Source organism: Corythoichthys intestinalis, chromosome 3 (assembly GCF_030265065.1).
Source record: "Corythoichthys intestinalis isolate RoL2023-P3 chromosome 3, ASM3026506v1, whole genome shotgun sequence".
NCBI classification, from domain to species: domain Eukaryota; kingdom Metazoa; phylum Chordata; class Actinopteri; order Syngnathiformes; family Syngnathidae; genus Corythoichthys; species Corythoichthys intestinalis.
The window spans coordinates 41,110,841-41,130,670 of record NC_080397.1 but is presented as its reverse complement, the minus strand read 5'-3'; the positions used below and the strand labels follow the sequence as shown (position 1 = coordinate 41,130,670).

Below are 19,830 nucleotides of genomic sequence, written 5' to 3'. Positions count from 1 at the left end.
CTAGAGGAGATCTGCATGGAGGAATGGGCCAAAATACCAGCAACAGTGTGTGAAAAGTAAAGATGCACCGATACCAATACTAGTATCGGCAGCGGCTGCTGATCCGGCCCAAAATGGTGGTATCGGTATCGGCGAGTACCAACAAAGACAGCGCCGATACCATTTACTGGTCCATTATTATAACATTTGACCGCAGCCTTTTTTTTTCTCCTGGCGCTCACTACACTTTGTGTTGTGTGATGACACGTGAACACCAAGCAGCTATCGCTATTGGCCTGCTCCAGACCAATGAGAACGGGCCAATAGCCACTCCTGACCAATGACAATGCCGCTTGGCGGCGCCGACATGGCGGCGGTCGGGAAATATTTCAAAATAGAAATCCCGTCAATTAAAATCAATGGCTGCATGCAAGATTTGCGGCCTGAAAGTTTTGAGATGTGGAGTTAAATCGGCCAGTTTCAATACCTCGAACCTGATAAAACATTTAAAGACTAAACATGAACGAATACAACGAATTGAGCCTGCAAGAGCAGGACTGCTATCCAGAGGAAGGGCGCTAGACCGGTGCAACAATCTCTGGTCAGTTCACTACGTCAACTTTGTCTTTTACTTAAAGAACTGCTGCAGTAATTTGGGAACTGTTTCCAAAGTAGGGTTGCCACCTTTCAGAAATAGAAATAAGGGACCCCCCCCCTCCCGAAAAAAGGAGGCTAATAGAGAGACGGAATGCTGTGGTCAATTATCATTACTTATAATTGTTAGCGTCCGCAAATGCGGAAACAAGGTTGGACCTCGAAGCGGACAACAAGCGGGGGATACGTACAAGGGTTTAATGATTGCAAACAAAAAATAACACATGATCGCGGGATACTAGAAATAACAAAAGGAGTCCGTGACAGCAGGTCGACGGAGCTCAATACTACAAACTCGAAGGTTGACTAAGACGATAGGCAGCGAGCCTAAAAAGCTAAAATAAAAACACTCAAATACCTGCACAGGGAAGAGGTTACGAACGAGTGCAGCACACTAACAGAAAAAACCCAATGCAGGGGCGTAACAAGCAAATATAGCGAGACTATAGTACGAGATGTCAAATGGCGATCAGCAAAGCAAATATCTCGGCAGCCTTCTCTGAGCTCACCCATGCTTAAATGATGCGTTGATGAGCCCGCATTGGATTCAGGTGCGACGTCAGGAACGCCCCCACTAACAGCCCAGCAACAAAACACAATCTAACCAGCAGCAGAATGTGACAATAATTTCATGAAAGTTGCACTGTTTGGCCTTTGAGAGTTTTAAAAAAAAGTTTACTCAGTTCATTCAGAGTTTATTATTATGAACTTATTTTTACTTTCTTACTGTTGGGCTAGTATTATACTTTGTACTAGTCTTTTTCCTATTTTGCAAAGGTAAGCAACAGCCTGACAAAGCCTTGATAGCAATGATTTCATGTCCAATTATGTAGCTCTTTGGGGGAAAAAAAAAATAAATAAATAAATAAACTATATATATATCTATAAATGGGGTGGTATCGGTATGGTATCGGTATGGGCCGATACTGCACAGCCAGGTATCGGTATCGGGGCCAAAAAATGGTATCGGTGCAACACTAGTGAAAAGCTTGTGAAGAGTTACAGAAAACGTTTGGCCTAAATCAAACAATGTGATTTTCTGTTTTTTTTCCCCACATTCTGTCTCTCATGGTTGAGGTTTACCCATGTTGACAATTACAGGCCTCTCTAATATTTTCAAGTGGGAGAACTTGCACAATTAGTGGTTGACTAAATACTTATTTGCCCCACTGTATAAGGAATGTATAAAGCTAGAGTATGTAAGGATAAAAAGGCAAACACCATCTATAACAGTGATGCGGGGTGGTCAGGGCATCATACTTTTCTACAACGGGACTTAGATTGCTATTATCATCCAAAAATTGGATTCACAAGTGTTTCGACATTTGACAGGAGAACTTAAGACCACCTGTCAACCAACTGAAGCTCAAAAGGACAATTGCCAAAAGTACAGAAGCAAGTCAAAGTGGCTTTAAAAGAAGAAAATATGACTGCTGGAGGGGCTCAGCTAGATTTCCTCTGAATCATATTTTTCTGACATTATTATTCATGAAAGCGAACACCATTAGATGTAGAATAGAATACATCTTTAAAAATCTGTCTTTAAAAAATTTGTACAGAAGCAAATTACGTTTTTTCCCTAACAGTTAAGCAGGCCTGATCTAAAAATACAACACATCCAAAATCCTATAATTCTCACATAAATATGAGCACGCGCGCACAAACACACACGAGAGAGAGAGAGAGAGAGAGAGAGAGAGAGAGAGAGGTGTGTACTGGATGGTGTGCGTGTGTGCATTTGCCTTTTGGGGAAGTAGCAAAAACATGAGGAATGTTCTTCAGTCAGTATGTGTTAAAACACAGCAGGTGCTGGTCCTGGGAGACATGTTCAGTCTTCTAGTCTCTACGTGTGACTGGGCAAGCTGACAGATGAGCTCTGTGCAAAAGGATTCCTTGCCTTCACCCACCAATCTCCTGATTAGACCAGTAGAGATGAGTGCCTTCATGTTGGGTAAACTGCAAATGTGATAATGTAGCTTGCTGCTGGGAGTGATGACGATCCAGACCCAGGGGGGCAATGAAATCCTCTCAGCGTCTCAAACACTGACACACTATGTCGCTTGTGCTCATTGATGCATGCACACTAGCACAGAAACACAGCCGAAACCAAGCAACTTAGAGTAGGGATAAGATCAAGAAAAAAAATGGGGGGAAAAATTGCTTTGAGTTGCTGCTCAAGCCTTAGTTCTGGCTGGATGGTTGGCTTTCTCACTTTGGAGGCTGGCTGCTCTCCACATGGACCTCTAAACAAGGCAAACTGGACAGACCAGAGTGGCTTTGTTGAAAAATTTGGCTAAGGCAAAATGCCGTTTTATTCAGAAATAGATTAAAGATACTTCAACAGAGTCTGAGAAGCATGTTTATTGTTATTCCACCACTCGCTGCTAGGTACTGCAGCACATACAGAATTAAAACAAGCCTTCATCTAGAGAGATTGAGAAACATATTTGGTGCAAAGGAAGTGAAAATGAAGAAAGTGTGATGTGAACAGAGTAAAAACAAAACAGGGCTAAATTTGTATTGCAGAGATTAGGTGGCAGGCAGAGAGGTTAAATGCCTTGGTGGACAGCCAGTGGAAGGGGGACTAAAGCACCAAGGGAATACGTACTACGCTAATATGGGATTTAAATGATTGGGAGAGGCCATAATATTACGGTAACTCAAAGAGCAGATTGAGACACTTTGACTTGGATTATATTGGGATAAAAATACAGTATCACCGTAAATTGCATCTAAAAGAATTTAACTGAAACCAAATCATATTTTACTTGGTTAATCAGAAAATAATCACAACACTGTAATACAGATTAAAGTGTGAATGTGAACATCATTCTTCAATCAACCATTGACACTGTGTCTGACATGTAATTAGAGTCAGACATAGTTTTCTCCCAGAACATTAGAGCATTCTATTAGGGAATAAGATTTTTTTCAAAAAATCCATTTTCTTTCACTGGGTCCAGGTTTCTTGTTATTTTAATGAAAACCACAGACTGTTCTGCTCTATCCTTTTGTAGAACAAATTAAAAGCAAGTGTCAACAGAGAGTGTGAATCTCACTGACATCAATGGTTTGTGTGGAGGGTTTGAGACTTCAAATTATTCATCAATTACACATTAAATTACAATCAAACAATGGCGAGTGCTGGTCTTTCATTGAAGGGGAGCTCAAAGTGTGTACGCCTGTAAATGATTTGTGATGGTGAAGGGGCTCAGTGGTGCACGCCGCTCGGTAGGGAAAGAAACTAGAGTGCCAGAAGTAAAGTTTCCAAAGGCACACAGCTACAGGGGAAACAAACACCAGAAATAGAAGCTCATTTTTCGCTCGTCATTTTAAGCAAGTGTCGCTAGGACCATTAGGAAAGTCTCCGGTTCAACTCAGAATATTCAGTCATTCATTCATTTTCAGAATGGGATGAAAATTAATATGTTAATATGACAAGATCATTGATCCGCTCATTTAGTTATCAATTAAAAAGGGATTCAGCCTCAGACAGATCATCCAATCATCATGCAGAGAACCAGAGCGTCCAGGTCAACCGAGGCCCTCCGACTGCCCATAAACCCCAGAGACGAACAGCATCCGATGGGTGGGATAAACCCAGCCTTTAGCAAATGATGCGTCCCGTTTCGCCTTAGTGGGACTGCACTCTCAACTCTGGAGACGTTCAGTGTCCACCCTGTGTAAAGGACTGTAATGCTTTGCAAATAAATGAAAACCATGTCGCATCACAACCAGTGATAAGTAGCTAATTCTCAACAAAACTTGAGCATGTGGTAGCGCATATTTAAGGCTGATTTATGCTTCTGCTTTGCAGTGACGGTGGATCTACGCCGTTAATGCAGACCCCATTTAAGACCCTTGCCGTAGCCTGCGTGCGCCTCCACAAATATCTGACTATACATCACGTCAACTTGTTGTGACATTTACGTCAAAGGACTTTAATTGGTTGGTTCAGAACGTTGTTTCCAGTTCAGCACGACAACACCGCTGTTTTCAAACATTCGCAAACATCTGTGTCGCCAATGCTTCAACATTTCTATTAACAACACTTGTTGTTCAATATTGATTAGCTGCAGTTGCCAATATACACATTCCATCTCACTTGTCATTGCTGTCTATGACAGGAGGAAAACTAAAGGAATTCAACAACAGTCCCCAAAAAAACCGTACAAAGACATGCACATCCCTCCAGTGGCTTGGCGGTGAATTACAGAGCAACGCGTTCCCTTGACGCAGTACTTCGAATGCTCAATGACGACTAGAGGTGTGCAAAATTTCCGATTCTTAGATTATTCGCGATTTGCCCGTGGAAGATTCGAGAACGATTCACAAACATCCAAATTCCGATTATTGAAATATGCCAAGTAAAGCAGAAGTACGACACACTCAGCGCGCCGCGCGGTCTTCGGTACGCAATTAGGGACGGAGCGAGAGTAGCTAAACATCCTGCTTCTCATTACCCGACCCCTCGGGTAACGCCAATGCTCAACTCACGGCTCTAGCTCAACTCATGCCACGAGATAAAAAAAAAAAAAACAACAACAACATACCTGACTGCTGCCGAAAAGCTGCTACAAGCCACATTATGTTACGGTAGATAGCATTTATATAGGACTAGATGCATTATAGCTTCGGTATCATTAGCAGCACATCTACAAAAAACTAGATGCTGGCGTTAGTAACGGCCGCCATCTTAAAGCAGTACACTTCCCTGCAAGGCTGTTGTTGCGAACCTTCCAAGCGAACCTAATTAACTTTTTATCTAAAATACTCCTAAATCGGTAAAATATTGACTTGAATCTATCTTTAAGATAGTTTTAAAACTTTCACATGTTGAAAGTAGACAAAAGAGAAATTATGGAATAACAGGAGCAATTTTAACAACTTTAACGGTTGATTCACAACATTAAATTAATTGAAAGTAGTTTAAAGCTGCTGATATAGAATGGGGACTGGAGTTTTTTATTTACTGTTATTTTTGTATATTTGTTTACTGCTTTATGTTAACTTGATACTGAAATAGTAGTTTGGTTTAGCCTGAGAGGATTTTTGAACAATTTTGGTATGAATGTACAAAACAAATTAAAAAAAAAAAAAAAAAAAAAAAAAAAAAGGAGTGGGGTGCATCAATAATCGTTTTATAATCGAATCGGAGCCTCTGAATCGTAATCGTAATCGAATCGTTAGGTGCCCAAAGATTCCCAGCTCTAATGACGACGTAGGGTTTACGCTGTTGCTCCGCTATCAACGAAACGAAGAAGCATAAATCAGGCCTTAAGGCCGAGTTATACTTCCGCGTCCGACCTGCGCCATCAAGGAAGACCCGAGTTGCGACCCTGCGCCGTAGCCTGACGCGCTCTTCACAAATTTTCTAACCTTCGCGTCGCGTAGACGCGTATGACGTGGCAGAAACGGACTGTGATTGGTCCGCTCCTACTGTTGTTTCCGGTTCAGCGCGAGATCACCGCCATTGTAGAATAGAATCAAACATTATTTTCTACACGCAAAAATGGATCAAGCCGACGCGAGTATCATCGAAGAGCAAGTCTCGTCAAGACATTGTGATTGCCAAATGGCAAGGTCGGCGATTGAAAAAAAATGGAAGAACCACCAAGATGTGTGTGTTCGGAATCGAGTGGCCACACGAAGCGGTGACCCAGTCGGCCAAAAACTGCCAACTTTTTTTATCACTTTATGTCGTATTTTTGGTTAGTGCACTTCATCATTTATTGTGTACATATGTTTGCTGTGAGTCTGTGACTTATTTACGTGTCACACTTCAAGTATATGAAGAATAAAGCACAGATTTGGTGTCAAAAGAGTTGTTTTGATCTTTAATTTTCAATAACAGACAGTTCACACACGATACATCATCACTGATTGAGAGTGCCTCGGTGCTTTTTATGATAACGTTAAAATCAAGGCTCCTAACACAGTTTGGGAAGTTCCATAGACGCCAGAAATCTGCTGTGGCTTTCCACTGGCTGGTTGTAGGACACGGCAAACAAATCGGGCTGGAGGGCTTTGCAGACCTTGAACGCAGCGCTCGACGCCAGTTTGAAGCTAGCCGCCACAGCTAGCTCTCTCCACCCGAGTCTAAAATGGTAAATGGTGTTATACTTATATAGCGCTTTTCCACCTTTCAAACTCTCTGTGCAGCATCAAAAGTCTCGAAACCGTCTTCTGCGTCACCTGCCCCTCAACATTTGTATGTTCAATATTTATTCAATGTTGATGAGCAGAATATTTACTTTCAAGAGTTCCATCTTGCATTGTTTATTTTTTCTCCCTTAAACTAGCCTAGCGGACGTCAACAAGCATGCCCCAAAACCGTATAAACATGTCGCCACACCCCTCTAGTAGCTTGGCGGTGAATTACAGAGCAACGCGTTCCCTCACCGCAGAACTATCGAATGTCGAATGACGCCGTAGTCGCTGCGCCGTCACCGCAACGCGGGAGTATAACTCAGGCTTTAGTCAATGACATGGACACACAACAGTATACATTTGATCACCTATTATATGAAATTTTAGGGGAAGCTCAGCTTCCCTTGCAGTCTTAGAGCAACCACCTCTGATACCAAACAACCAATTTTAAACATTTAAAGGCTTAAATTTACAAAACAAGAGCAATGGAAATTTTGAATTGCTTAAACTTAAGCATGTTGAATTTAACGAAATTGGATTTGTTTCTTACATAATCTCATCCCAGCAATTGTGAATATTTTTCAGCTTGCTTGCGGATGAATCTGTCATTCAAAAGATCCATTAACATAAACGTTCAATCCCAGATAATAACATCAATTTTATGTGAACATCAAACACATTTTATCTAGAAGTATTGAATCATTATAATATTGTAAATTGAAAATCTGGTCATATTTCTGAGTTTTATACGCTCATCTGAAATATTAGGAAAATAGCAAATACCAGTCAGTGTAACTCCAGATACAATTCAGTTCATTAAGCACAGTGTTTTTCAACCGGTGTGCCGCGGGTGCCGTGAGAGATGGTGAGGTGTGCCGCGAGAAATTATCCAATATCGCATTTTCATTTTACTTTTTTCACGTCGTCGGGCGGAGTTGCAGTAGGAAGGAAGGAGGAGGTAGAAAGTAGCGGTCGTGTGCAGATGAGTGAGGTATTGCTCTTGTCGCGTTCAATAACTGCTCTGATTTCTAGCCATCAGCTACCTTTCTGTCCGCGACAATGTGGACCCTAGCATGTCTACTGTACATGATTTGATTAGACTCGTCGAGAGTCAATATTCACGAAAGTGTCCTTTCCATATGTGACGACAGTCAATCCTCCACCTGTGTTGTATTCCAACACTTTTTCAAGGGCAGCAAGGTGGCTGACGGCTAGAAGTCTGAGCAGTTCTTGAACGCGACACGAGCAGCTATCCTAAACGTCATCCCCAAACGAAACACCCGTCGCTTCAAAACAAGTCGATCGACTATTTTGTTCGCCTTTGTGAAAACACAGATAAACAGGCAACTTTTTTGAGAAAGCTACAAAGGTAAAGGAGAAAGCCCCCAAAGCCAGTTACCTTGTTGCTGAACTTGTTGCTAAATCCAAAGTCCCACACTGTGGCAGAGACCTCAATATTACCTGCCTGTAAAGCTATTGTCAGCGAGCTGCTCGGCCCTGCTGCGGTTGAAGACATTGCTAAAGTCCCCCTGTCTGATAATTCTGAGCTTTTCAGGCCTAACTGCTAAAAAAAAAAATAATAATAAAACCAGAGAAAGACTGAGAGCTGTTGTTGAAGATTCCTGCCAGGATATCAGCTTTGGGTTCATCTGAACAACCTCAAGTTTCACATTGAGTAACAGAAAGTACAGAAAGTCATTTTGGAACATTTTTGGTTTGTGGTGTGCCGCGAGATTTTTTCCAATGTAAAAACGTGCCGTGACTCAGAAAAGGTTGAAAAACACTAATTTAGCAAACTCACATTCATGCTGCTACGACATCCTTTGGACATTAATCTGTATTCCAGGTGCCAGGCAGGTATGAACTCATTACCTGGTTCAATGAACGGAAGTTTATGAACATGTTATAACTGAACCTATTTTATTTTGGATTCCTGAATTTTTTATAAATACTTTTCTGTATTTGATTCTAATTTCTATTTTTATTTTGAAAAGGAAAATTCAGGAAAAATTAGAATAAATTTGCAAACTATCACCAGTCAACTAAGACTGCACAGCATCTGCTTGATTTCTTGACAACAAACAAACTGAATAATGGAGTATCACAACCCACTTGGTGTGTCAAAGCTCTAAATATTCAGTGAATACAACAACAACCATTCTCCTAGGATGTATTAAAGAAAGATCTGATGCGATGCACGTTTTCTTTTAATTTCTGAAGAATTTGTCAAGCATGTCTTGTTTTGTAGGTCACCCATGACACAAACACAACTGCCTTCAATTGTGCAGAAACCAAATCTGGGTCATGGTTATGCCTGAATGTGGCATTATTGCCTGAAGCTCTTTCCCCTTGACCTCAGGGGTGAGAATAAACCCCGACAATGGACACCTGAGTCACCAAATGCTTTACCGCCTCTCATCATAACTTAGGGAACATTGCCATTTGCCTTCAAAATACACATTTGCTAATCAATATAGCTACCACAGTCAACGTGCCTGGAAGGAGAACGAAAGCTAGAGCAGGTGAGTATTGATTTGGATCCTGCATCTCCACCAAGGTCATAGCTGTAGAGGTAGCGAGTTGCTGAGGACAGCATTTCAACTATGAGTTATGATAATCAAACTCAGAAATTAATTTCCAGGAAGAGAACTATAGCTCGAGTCGAATGCTCCATCGGGATTGATGACTGAGTTTTATGCTGCTTCTCAGAAAAGGTTTTTAACATTTTATCACTGCACGCTCTGGAGGGCACACACCATTTTCTCTTTCTGCCTCTTATGACAGATGTGGATGTCACTGTTGTGCTGAACTACAAGAACCATTGACACCTGCATAAAGAAAAAAGATATCTGGTGTGTTCGTGGACAAAGCAATGCGTTGTTGAAGAAACTGACATTGTGCAGATTTAGTGAAAAGGAAATTAACTGGAAAGATAAGGAATAGTTCCTCACTGCTTGTCTTTCCAATAATAAAGATAAAAAACATGAAATCATTCACACTGGTCATAGTTTCCTTTAGGGATGAGTTTCATCACTTACAGCAACTGGAAAAGTGCCTTTTCTCAATCTTTTCATCTTTGGACTAAGTAAATAATATACTTCTGCTATCATATTTCCTCTCATGATACCTATTATCATTTGTTTGACCTGCCAAATAGATGATGAGATGGGTTGGGAATGGTGTCGACAGGTCCCATTGAACTGACACTACTCTCAGTTTTGACCCCATTGGGTGTGATGGCACAGATAACAAGGGAGTAGTGGGGGTTAGTGTGTTTAGAGCTGATAAGAACCCAACACAGTGGATCTTAGATACCGTGCAGGAGAAACACTATTATGGAAAGTCATTGCCAAGGCTGAGCCCTAATCGGCCTTGCTGAGCTGCTGGAGTGATCTAGAAATTCACTTAACCTGGCTGACTGATACATCTACCCAAAACTATTTCTTCAAGCAAAACCAATTTTCGACTTTGACAGTAAGATATGGAGACGGAAATGGTAGAGCGGATGACAGTGTTCACCAGGTCACCTGTGCGGCAGTCAGAGCTCAATCCCGTTTGTATTGTTTTGCTATTTGGAAGCCTTCTCCCTGTGAGGTACATCATAAATATTCTTTATGACCCATCCCCTGTAGTGCCCCTGTCTTCCGCTTCTGTTCTCGGTGGGTCCAGATGGAGCGCTGCATGTTAGTCATTGTTCATCAGCTTTTTAACATTACAGAATCCTGCATCATTAGTCTATCCCCTGTGTGGTACAGGGGCTTGGCAAATTTTGTGGAGCATTTACACATCCACCTGCTGTTTTGGCCAAATACTTGTAATTGCTTCGATCTTTGTTGTTCTATCCACTCCTTCTTACCCAGCAACTATAATTGTGATAAATACAGGGCTTGTATAGCTGTGTATTGTATAGAGCTAATAATGTTAATTTATATTGTCGGGCTTGTCTAAACTCACCCCTAGGCATTTCTTCACATAATAAATAAGATGCATTAATCTCTGAGAAGTGTTTTGGCATTTCTAACTTCTACTTGTTCCGTTTTTAACAAGACACAAGTGTATTAAGGGCGTGCGTGGGCCTAACATATGAAAGATTTGTTCATGAATATACTGTGTGATTTCAAAAAATGATTTCATCTTCCTTACTGCTCCTGAAAAGAAAAACATGAAGACATGAAGAAAATGCCACACTCTAAGCCAATTAATTACATGATATGTATGATGAAAATGCTGTAGATATTTCAAAATGTCTAACATATTTTTGTTTTAGCATTATATTTTGAACGGCCATGCATTACTCCAATTCTAATTAGATAGCGGGAGTAATTTTCTTTTGTCTAGGAAGGCGATGAGTGAATTGGCAATGATACCGGGACATCTGTTAGTCCTTGTCGTGATGAAAGCCAGAAGCGTGTTGGGTCCCACTTGGGAGTGTCATGCATTGAGACACTTGTATGAGTCTAATGACCGTAGTGCCTCAGGTCGGCTACTCATTGGCTTCCATTGGCTTTTTTTTTTTTTAACAATTTTTCCAACTGAAGTTATCTGCCCCTTTTCAAAAGAGCACCATCCTTTTCCAAGACCCCTATGGTGTATACATTCTAATGTGTGAGGTTGCTGGTGGAAGCACAGTGGGGCAGTGAAGAGTCTAACACATGTGTTCAACTGTTGGCTGCATCCAATGGTGGGCTCGCCAATTCAAAGCCATTCTAAAGGCTTCAATGCTTTAAGACTTCCGCTCTTTTTTCATGAAACATTAGCATCAGATGAACATTGTAGGCCATCTGGCATAGTTTAAACACCGAGATACATTTTTGGATGGCGAGGGGCCAATCTGCCAGGTCTAGTCTGGAAATATAGTTACGCTGGCCCTGTTCTTTTAAATCCCAAATTAAGAGGGAATTAAAATATGAGTACAATGAATTAGTTACCAGTCATTAATCGGTAACACTTTACAATAAGGGTCCCTTAATTATCATTAGTTAATGCATTTTTAGACAATAACTAATGTTTAAGTAGCATGACAATAATTCCTTTAATCCCTAATTTAACATTTATTAATATATTAATTAACATGAGTTAATGCATTAGTAAATGCATTTTAAGACAATAAATAATGAAGTAACATTACAATAATTCATATAATCCCTTATTTAACATTTAGTAATACTGTATATTTATTAACATTAGTTAATGCATAACCAGACAGTAACTACTAGTTTGGTAAAATTAAAATAATGGGGACACATGTGCTACACTTTACAATAAGGGTCCAAAAAGCATTCAGTAATGGTTAATAAAGGTTAAGGGGGGGGGGACTTGGGTGCTGCTAACCTAACCTTAAGTATGGTAATATTTCACGTGAACGTACCTCATAAGTATTACTTAACCTTAATTAACCATTACTGAATGTTTTTTTGGGCCCTTATTGTAAAGTGTAGCACACTTAACTAAGAAATTATAAATGCTTAAATCCCCCCCCCCCCCCCCCCCAACCTTTATTAACCATTACTGAATGCTTTTTGGACCCTTATTGTACCCTAACCCTATATAGGCCTATATATTTTTTTTATTTTACCAAACCATTAGTTGCTGTCTGGTTATGCAATAACTAATGCTTTAACTCATGTTAATTAATATATTAATAAATGTTAGATAAGCAATTATTGTTGTTATGTCACTTAAACATTAGTTATTGTCTAAAAATGCATCAACTAATGTTAATTAAAGGACCCTTATTGTAAAGTGTTACCCATTAATCAATAATCTGTCAACTGTTTTGCCTACAAGGAACATGTTTTTGACAGCCTGGACAATTAAAAAAAATTTTTTTTTTATTAATATTAATCTAAAAATAACTTTCAGCGAGACTGTAGCAGTAATATACTGTATATTTACATACAAATTTTCATTTGGAAAGTCTTTTGTTACAAAAACATACAAAAATAAAACAAATATCAGAAAATACAGTGGTATCTCTACATAGGAAGTTAATTCGTTCCAGGACCTTGTTTGCAAGTCAAAATGGTTGTATGTCGCACAGGATTTTCCCATAACAGCACATTATAATTCCATCAATTTGTTCCACAGTCCTAAAACCTACATCAAATCCTTAATAAATACGGCTTGTACTATTCCAAATGGCAATTATACATAGCAAAACAAATGAATTATAAATACAAATCAGAATACTTGTATAATAATAATAATAATAATTCCTGTAATCATGTTAAAAACATCAGGTTCTAATGTGGCGGACGTGTTTTGTGTGCTGTACCTGAACGCACCGCGTGGCTGACGTGACAAAGAAAGGTGCAGTAGAGATTTTACTTGCAATGTTTTGTTGGCGTCAACTAAGGCCGACAGTAGGAGTGTTGTGTTGCACAAGTTCTGAAATAAATTATTAAAAACCTGGCGAAACTGGCGATTTCTTCGACGATGTTAACACAATAATAACTATCACCTTGACTTATAACGACTGGCTAACGGAGGTCAGAAAAGCACTGTCGAGATCGTAGACGGCCGTATAGTCGAGCCAGTTCACGGATGCGCACAGCACGCTCATATTTTTCTTAATTTTTCCATCTTAATTCCAATAGTAAATTCTTGGAACGCATGTTTATTTCTCTCACAAGAAAATCTGCTGTGCGTCCGTCTTGCGTAAAACAAAGAAACTGCGATGCTGTCATAACATGTCATCGGATGCAGAAAGAAATGGCGAGTCAAATTTTATGTCGGATATCGAAAAGATCGTGTGTCGAAGCGATCATATGTCGAGGTACCACTGTATAGTTGATACATTTTAGTGTGTCATAGTTGCATTCCACTACACTACTTTCATCAGACATTTCAAGTCCCTGATTACTGAAATGCAGATTTTCCTAATGCAGTGGTACCTCGACATACGATCGCTTCGAAACACGATCTTTTCGACATCCGATGTAAAATTTGACTCGCCATTTGTTTCTACATCCGACGACATGCTCGAAATACGACGACATGACAGCACTGCAGACGAACGCACGGTGGATTTTCTTGTGTGAGAATTCAACACAAAAGGTTTCAAAAAGTTGGTACAGGTGGTGAAACAAAAAAAAAGGTGACTCTTACCTTTTAAATGGAGTATAGAAAAATATGAGCGTGGGGTGTGCATCCGTGAACCGGCTCAAGAATACATCTCCACGGTCCTCCTCTGAACACCTTTCGCCAGTTTTTATAAGTTAAGCTGACACTTATTTTTGTGGTAACATCGCCAAAGAAATTGCCAGCTTCGCCACGTTTTTATCATTTATTTCACAACTTATTCTACACAAAACGCCTACTTTCTGCCGCAATTGACGGTGTTCGGCCATTTCTTACTACGCGGCGAAACGTGCTACACAATGCTCAGCGCGCTTGCGCATGCATCGACACGCATGCGCACATCGGTTAGAAGCGGCGAGTACTCACTATTTTTGTTTTTATTTAGTTGTTTAGAACCTTTTCAATTCCTCAAAGATACTTTTTGCATGTATTACCCTCTCATACTTTTAACCATTGTGTTTTTTTTGTGTTAGCTTTGAAGCAGTTGACCACATTAGTCACGTAGCGTATTTAAACCAGCCGTATTTGATATAACTACATTTAAGTATTTCCTGCAGGCATTTTTTAGTACGTTATTTCTGTATGCCTCTAAACAAAACAAGTTTAGAGCGCACGGTAGTACTTTGGGTGTCAAATTGGACAAATGTAGGACGTTTCGCCGATGTAAGAGATTTTGGCAGAACAACGGTGTTCTCAAGAAAACATTGAAAGTGATAGTGAAACTCTTAAGCTCCCCGCTCTGTCTCTGGCATGTCAGCCCCGCGGTGCGTTCAGGTACAGAGAAAAACATCCGCCACAATAGAACCCGATTTTTTACATTATTAGAGGAATTATTGTTATTATTATTATTATGATATTATTCCTATTTTGCTATGTGTAATTGCCATTTGTAATAGTACCAGCAGTATTTTTTTTTTTAAGGATTTAGTGTAGGTTTTTTGGGCTGTGGAACGAATTAATGGAATTATAATGTATTCCTATGGGAAAATCCTGCTCGACATACAACCATTTCGACTTACAAACAAGGTCCTGGAATGAATTGAACTTCGTATGTAGAGGTACCACAGTAATTCATTATTCAACATAAGTACAAAGTATACAGTACACCAAGATAGGTATCGGATCAATGACATTCTCTCAGATTCACACCACTGTAAAATACCTATTATCTCATTGTATAGTATGTCCAAAAACACAAATAATGGAGGAGCGGCTTCACAATGAACTTTCCATCTCAACATTACAGTTTTTTTTAAATCTTGTGGTATACACTTTCTCTGATGCCATCTGGTCCACAGGTGGTCATATTTACAGCTACAGTATAGACCAGGTGAAATTACCCAAAGCACCATAAATAGCATCAAGTTAGGTTGGCATGTTAAAGCATTCACCTGAATGTGTATGAAAATCTATGGATTTTCTTAATAAAGTTGATTTAGTCTCATAATCCCTGAGTCTTTCCAATCATGAATGTTCATGAATATCTACAATTACTGTTTGTGCTCAATCACCAGTCAAGGAGCTAAGTGGGGTTAAAACCGCCCTCTCATCGTGCTTTGTAGGGCACGTCGCATAGGGAGCTAACAGCTGTCCAAACAATGGACCATTTCCCACTCGTCGTTATGCTGAGTATCACTGTCTGACAGCGGCTACTCATGTGTAGCTAAACAATCCTAAAAGACCACCTATCAGTGGACAGCGCAATTTGTACTGAAATTATGATGACGTAAAGAGAGGCCTAAATGATGTCACATAAAAATAATATCGCAAAGTTGTGAAAGCTATATCTGGGGGTACATCAGATTGATAAAAGCCTCATTGAACATCAAGTTGCAGATGACAAACACTGAGATGGTCCTTTCTTCTATTTGGATCTCCTCGTCATACATAATTAGCATGCAGCAGACAATGCCCTGGTATCCTGTGGGTCTTTTCCATCGCTTCCAACTGCCTATTATTATAATCCTTCTCCCAGAGGCTTGCACATTTTGCTCTCTTACGTTTACTTTCTGATTTTCTTCAAACAGCTTCAGGACAGTGGAAGCTATACAAAATCAAAGTATGTCATAGGTGCTTCGTTAGAACGTTTTTGTATCTTAATTTGGAAGTTCGGATTCCAAACACTAACTCTAAAACTAAAACACTAATAATAAAGCTACTAACTAAGCTTCTCTAAAATGTGAACGTTGAGAGTAGTAATTGAGTAAATGCAGAAATGTGATCCTGAGACATTAAAAATTCCTAATTACGTACTGTACGTAGCATAATATTCACAAGCCATGTAATGAAAAATGTAATGTTCTTTTGTCATCCGTGACCGGTAAATTGAATACATTTGCACGCACATTAGCATTCAACACCATTTCAAGATTCTCTTGACCGCAGTGAACCTGCCAAAATATATATGTACATTGTGTATGTATGAACTCTAAAAAATTAAAAATATAAAAAACAAAGCCAAAAAAAAAAAGAATGACTACCTGATGCACTCAACCCGACTTAATATCTTCTGACAAATACCTATAGTTTGTTTACTAATTCAAATAACCTTTCTTTCCATTCACACCTGCTTCTCATTTGGCAACTTCCCCACAGGACCTACCTAACAAACGATGCTGGTGCGGAAATTGAAGATACAGAATTACACAGAAAGAACAGTCAGTAATTGTGTGCGTGTGTCCGTGAAGCTGCCGGTTTACAGCCTGCAGTGTCGATGCTGGAGATCTAAGAAACGTACCGACCGGCAGCATCTAATGTAAAGCAGCTGTCTGTTTCCTGGGTTACACAAGCTTACTGTCTGCTGCCGTGTACCATAAAGTATACATCTGGACCTACTCTGGCTTGCAGAACACACACTTGGGCACACAGACTAACCTCACACCTACAGTAGCACTCACACTAATGTTTCATCAAACCACAGCCCATCATCATCTAAAGTACTACAATAACACATGAGTTTGTTAATACATCTTGGAATAAATCAAATTTGAAATCTTTTTTGATAATGATAAATGAAAAAGTTGATATTTAAGCAGTCTTCAATTGCCAATAATTATAAAATTAAAGACCGATACAGTATACCATTTTGCTACGGATTCACTCAGCATTCTTTCCTGCCTTTATTGCAATAGTCGTGGTTACAAGGTAGTCATAGTAGCTAATTATCTCATAATTGACTGATAATACTATTCTAATATCGGCTCCATCCATGTATGATGTACATATGATTGCACTATTGTAGATAAAAAATATCACTCTCAGAAAGCAAGCAAGCAAATTGCCTAATTAAAGCATTTAATAGGCCAGATTTTTTTTTTTTATATCAACCCATACAGAATTGGGAAAACATAGAAATATGTACAATTTTGCAAATAAATTTTAAAGGTCCTAATCAAGCAATCCAATAAATCAATCAATTCTGCTACTTTTTCAATAGGCTACCATAGTTGCATCCAGGTAAAGAAGGTAACTTACCTCCGGCACAATGGCCACTGACTTCTCTGATTTGTGAATCTTTACCCAAGAAAGAGTGAACAGGCTTATCAACCAAGCCTATTATCAGCAGTCTGCACCTCTCACAGCACTGACAGCTTAGCCATCTTCTTGCTTCTCTCTCCTCTCTTTGAGTGTTTACTAGAGTCTACCTAGAGAGCCGGCTGATGTTGTGCAGGCAGTGAGAAAAGAGAGAGGGTGAGAGAGCTAGAGAATGTTGGTCTGGACGAGCAAGAGAGCGAGAGAGAAGGAGAGACCAAATAAAAGACAGAATTCCCTTTCTCTTAAACAGTGGACCCTCTGCGGTCAGACTCCACTCCCACTTACTGCTTTCCTAACGCCCCCCACCCATTCACCCTCTTCACAGCATTGTGACTGAAAGCGAAAGAACTGAAACGGGATGCCTCAAGGCTGGGGAAAGAGAAAGAGGAGAGAGAGAGAGAGAGTGTAGGAAAGGGTTTGGTGGGAGGGAAGGCGCTGGAGATGGATGGGGTGGCAGGGTGTCAGTGGTCCATTAGCTGCTAATTGTAGCAGCGAGCCAATCGTAAGTGAGATAACAATGAATGCACACCCAACATTAACATAGCGTTTAAGAACAAGAGAGCAGTGAGTGCAATGGAGCGGCCTTGGCTCAATTTGACAGGGTCTGTGTGTGAGTGTGAGCGTGCGTGGTGTGGGCTTTTCCTAGGTTGAAGTAATTATCAAAAAAAAAAAAATACACTGGACAAATAATTAAGCTTAAAAGAAAAAAAATTGGGGATTTGTTGGCCAAGTTTCACCCTGCAAAGCTGACTCTAAAATGACTACTGTCTGAAAAAGGGGAAAACTCGTAGTTGACAATACAAAACACTGTATTTTACACCTTTAAACCATAGGCGGAGTTTGGCTTTTGGGGCAGGGGGGGGCACAACATGTTGATGACCCCGAAAAGCAGTGTGTACAATAAAATCAACTTTGAAGAATAATTATAACAATAAGTTGAAAATGAGCGTTTTTTTGTTTCCCATTTTTCTTGAGGGGAATTCTAAATCAGGCTGCTCAGGACAGTTATACTTTTCCCCAAGATTATCATCCATTGAATACGGTACGTCTGCCGGTGTCGTGCCAATGTAGTTATCCCTGTCAAAAATTGTATCCCCTGGGCTGAGCCGCTGTGCTGCACTGATTTGCTTGAGTTCCGTGTTTTGGTGATGTAATATAAGACGGCCCTTATTATAAGACGACCCCCTCTTTTTCACGACTCTAGTTTGAAAAAAGACTTTTTGAACACCACATTTTTATACAGAAAATAATTACAGTACATCTGAAACAAATGATCATAACAATATATTTGACAGAAAAAGCATGTTATTTTGCCTCATTCAAATCTTAATATCTGAACATTTAAATATGTAAACTAAAGTGCAATCACATTCGTAAATGAATGGCTTCTGATTTTTGAAATGTAAATAAACCAATCTATTGTGATAAACAACAAAATTGCAATAACTGCATTAACCATCAAAATGAGGTCTAACCGTAACTGTAGTCTTGAAACTGGAAAATCTGAATAAGGAAAAACATTGCAATGAAATAATGCAAACTGGTTAAACTTGAGAGTAGCTGAGATCTGTCATGCCAGAACATTACTCCTCAAGTTCAGCATTCGCATCAGTGATATCTGGCGTCGTCTAGCGTCGTGAATGGGTATAATGTCTAGACCGCGCATATAAGACGACCCCCACTTTTTCAGTCTTATTTAAATGCAAAAAACACAGTCTTATATTCGGGCCAATACGGCAGTTATCTACGAGGTTTTAAAACATGGCCCATCCATCCATCCAAAAAAAAAAAAAAAATTCTGTCGTATAACGTAACATACGTACGTACTGAACTTAAAAATGGCAATGTTTCACTGTTACTCGTAGGATGACCTATAACTGTTATTACTGCAATTCAAGTCCTGTATGGAGTTTCTCCAGTTTAATAAACGTTGATGTCCAAAATATATAACACTGGTTCTTTTCTGGCTTGAATTTATTGTTTAAGTCGACATTACTCATAACTTTATGTGTGTGTGTGTGTGTGTGTGTGTGCCCTCCCGCGGGCAGGAGACACAATTTTTGTCAGGGGTAACTACATTGGCAAGACACGGGTGGTGGGTCAGTTGTATAATTAGCGTCTTTAGTGGGGCTTGGTTCAATTCTTGGTTCTTGCTCGGTAGTTGATGTCACTTTTGAAAGCTTAGGTTTAAAAAAAAATTACGTATATCCATCTTGCCTCTTTGGTCCTCAGGTGGTTTTGGCTAAGCAAAGCAATTGACCATCTAAGGTGCTAGTCATATGATCTGTTCGAATATCTTTTTTTGTACAATTAATATATTTTTGTTGTTTGTTTTACTGCTTTACAAATTTTAAAGGCAATCTTTTACCCGAAAGTTCTTAATTTTAAAATCATATATAGGAAAGTCAATTACATGCAATGACACTTTTCGGC

At 39.7% G+C, this 19,830-nt stretch overlaps 1 protein-coding gene and 1 long non-coding RNA gene across 6 annotated transcripts in view; one reads left to right on the top strand and one right to left on the bottom strand.

The window, feature by feature from the left end:
• LOC130913544 (uncharacterized) overlaps positions 1-9,699 on the top strand; it is a 48,591-nt gene extending 38,892 nt beyond the window's left edge. The window contains exon 3 of the long non-coding RNA XR_009062780.1: positions 9,568-9,699. This is a non-coding gene — a long non-coding RNA (uncharacterized LOC130913544). The remainder of the gene's footprint in view (positions 1-9,567) is intronic.
• Positions 1-19,830, bottom strand: part of LOC130913542 (tenascin) — a 128,123-nt gene that overhangs the window by 35,135 nt on the left and 73,158 nt on the right. The window contains exon 1 of one of the 5 annotated variants that reach the window (XM_057832218.1): positions 17,338-17,734. The exons of 2 other annotated variants lie outside the window; for them this stretch is intronic. The gene's annotated coding sequence lies outside the window, so the exon portion shown is untranslated. Of the gene's footprint in view, positions 1-17,337; positions 17,735-19,830 lie in introns of those variants that run through there. 2 more of the 5 variants (XM_057832221.1, XM_057832222.1) reach the window with 2 other exon arrangements.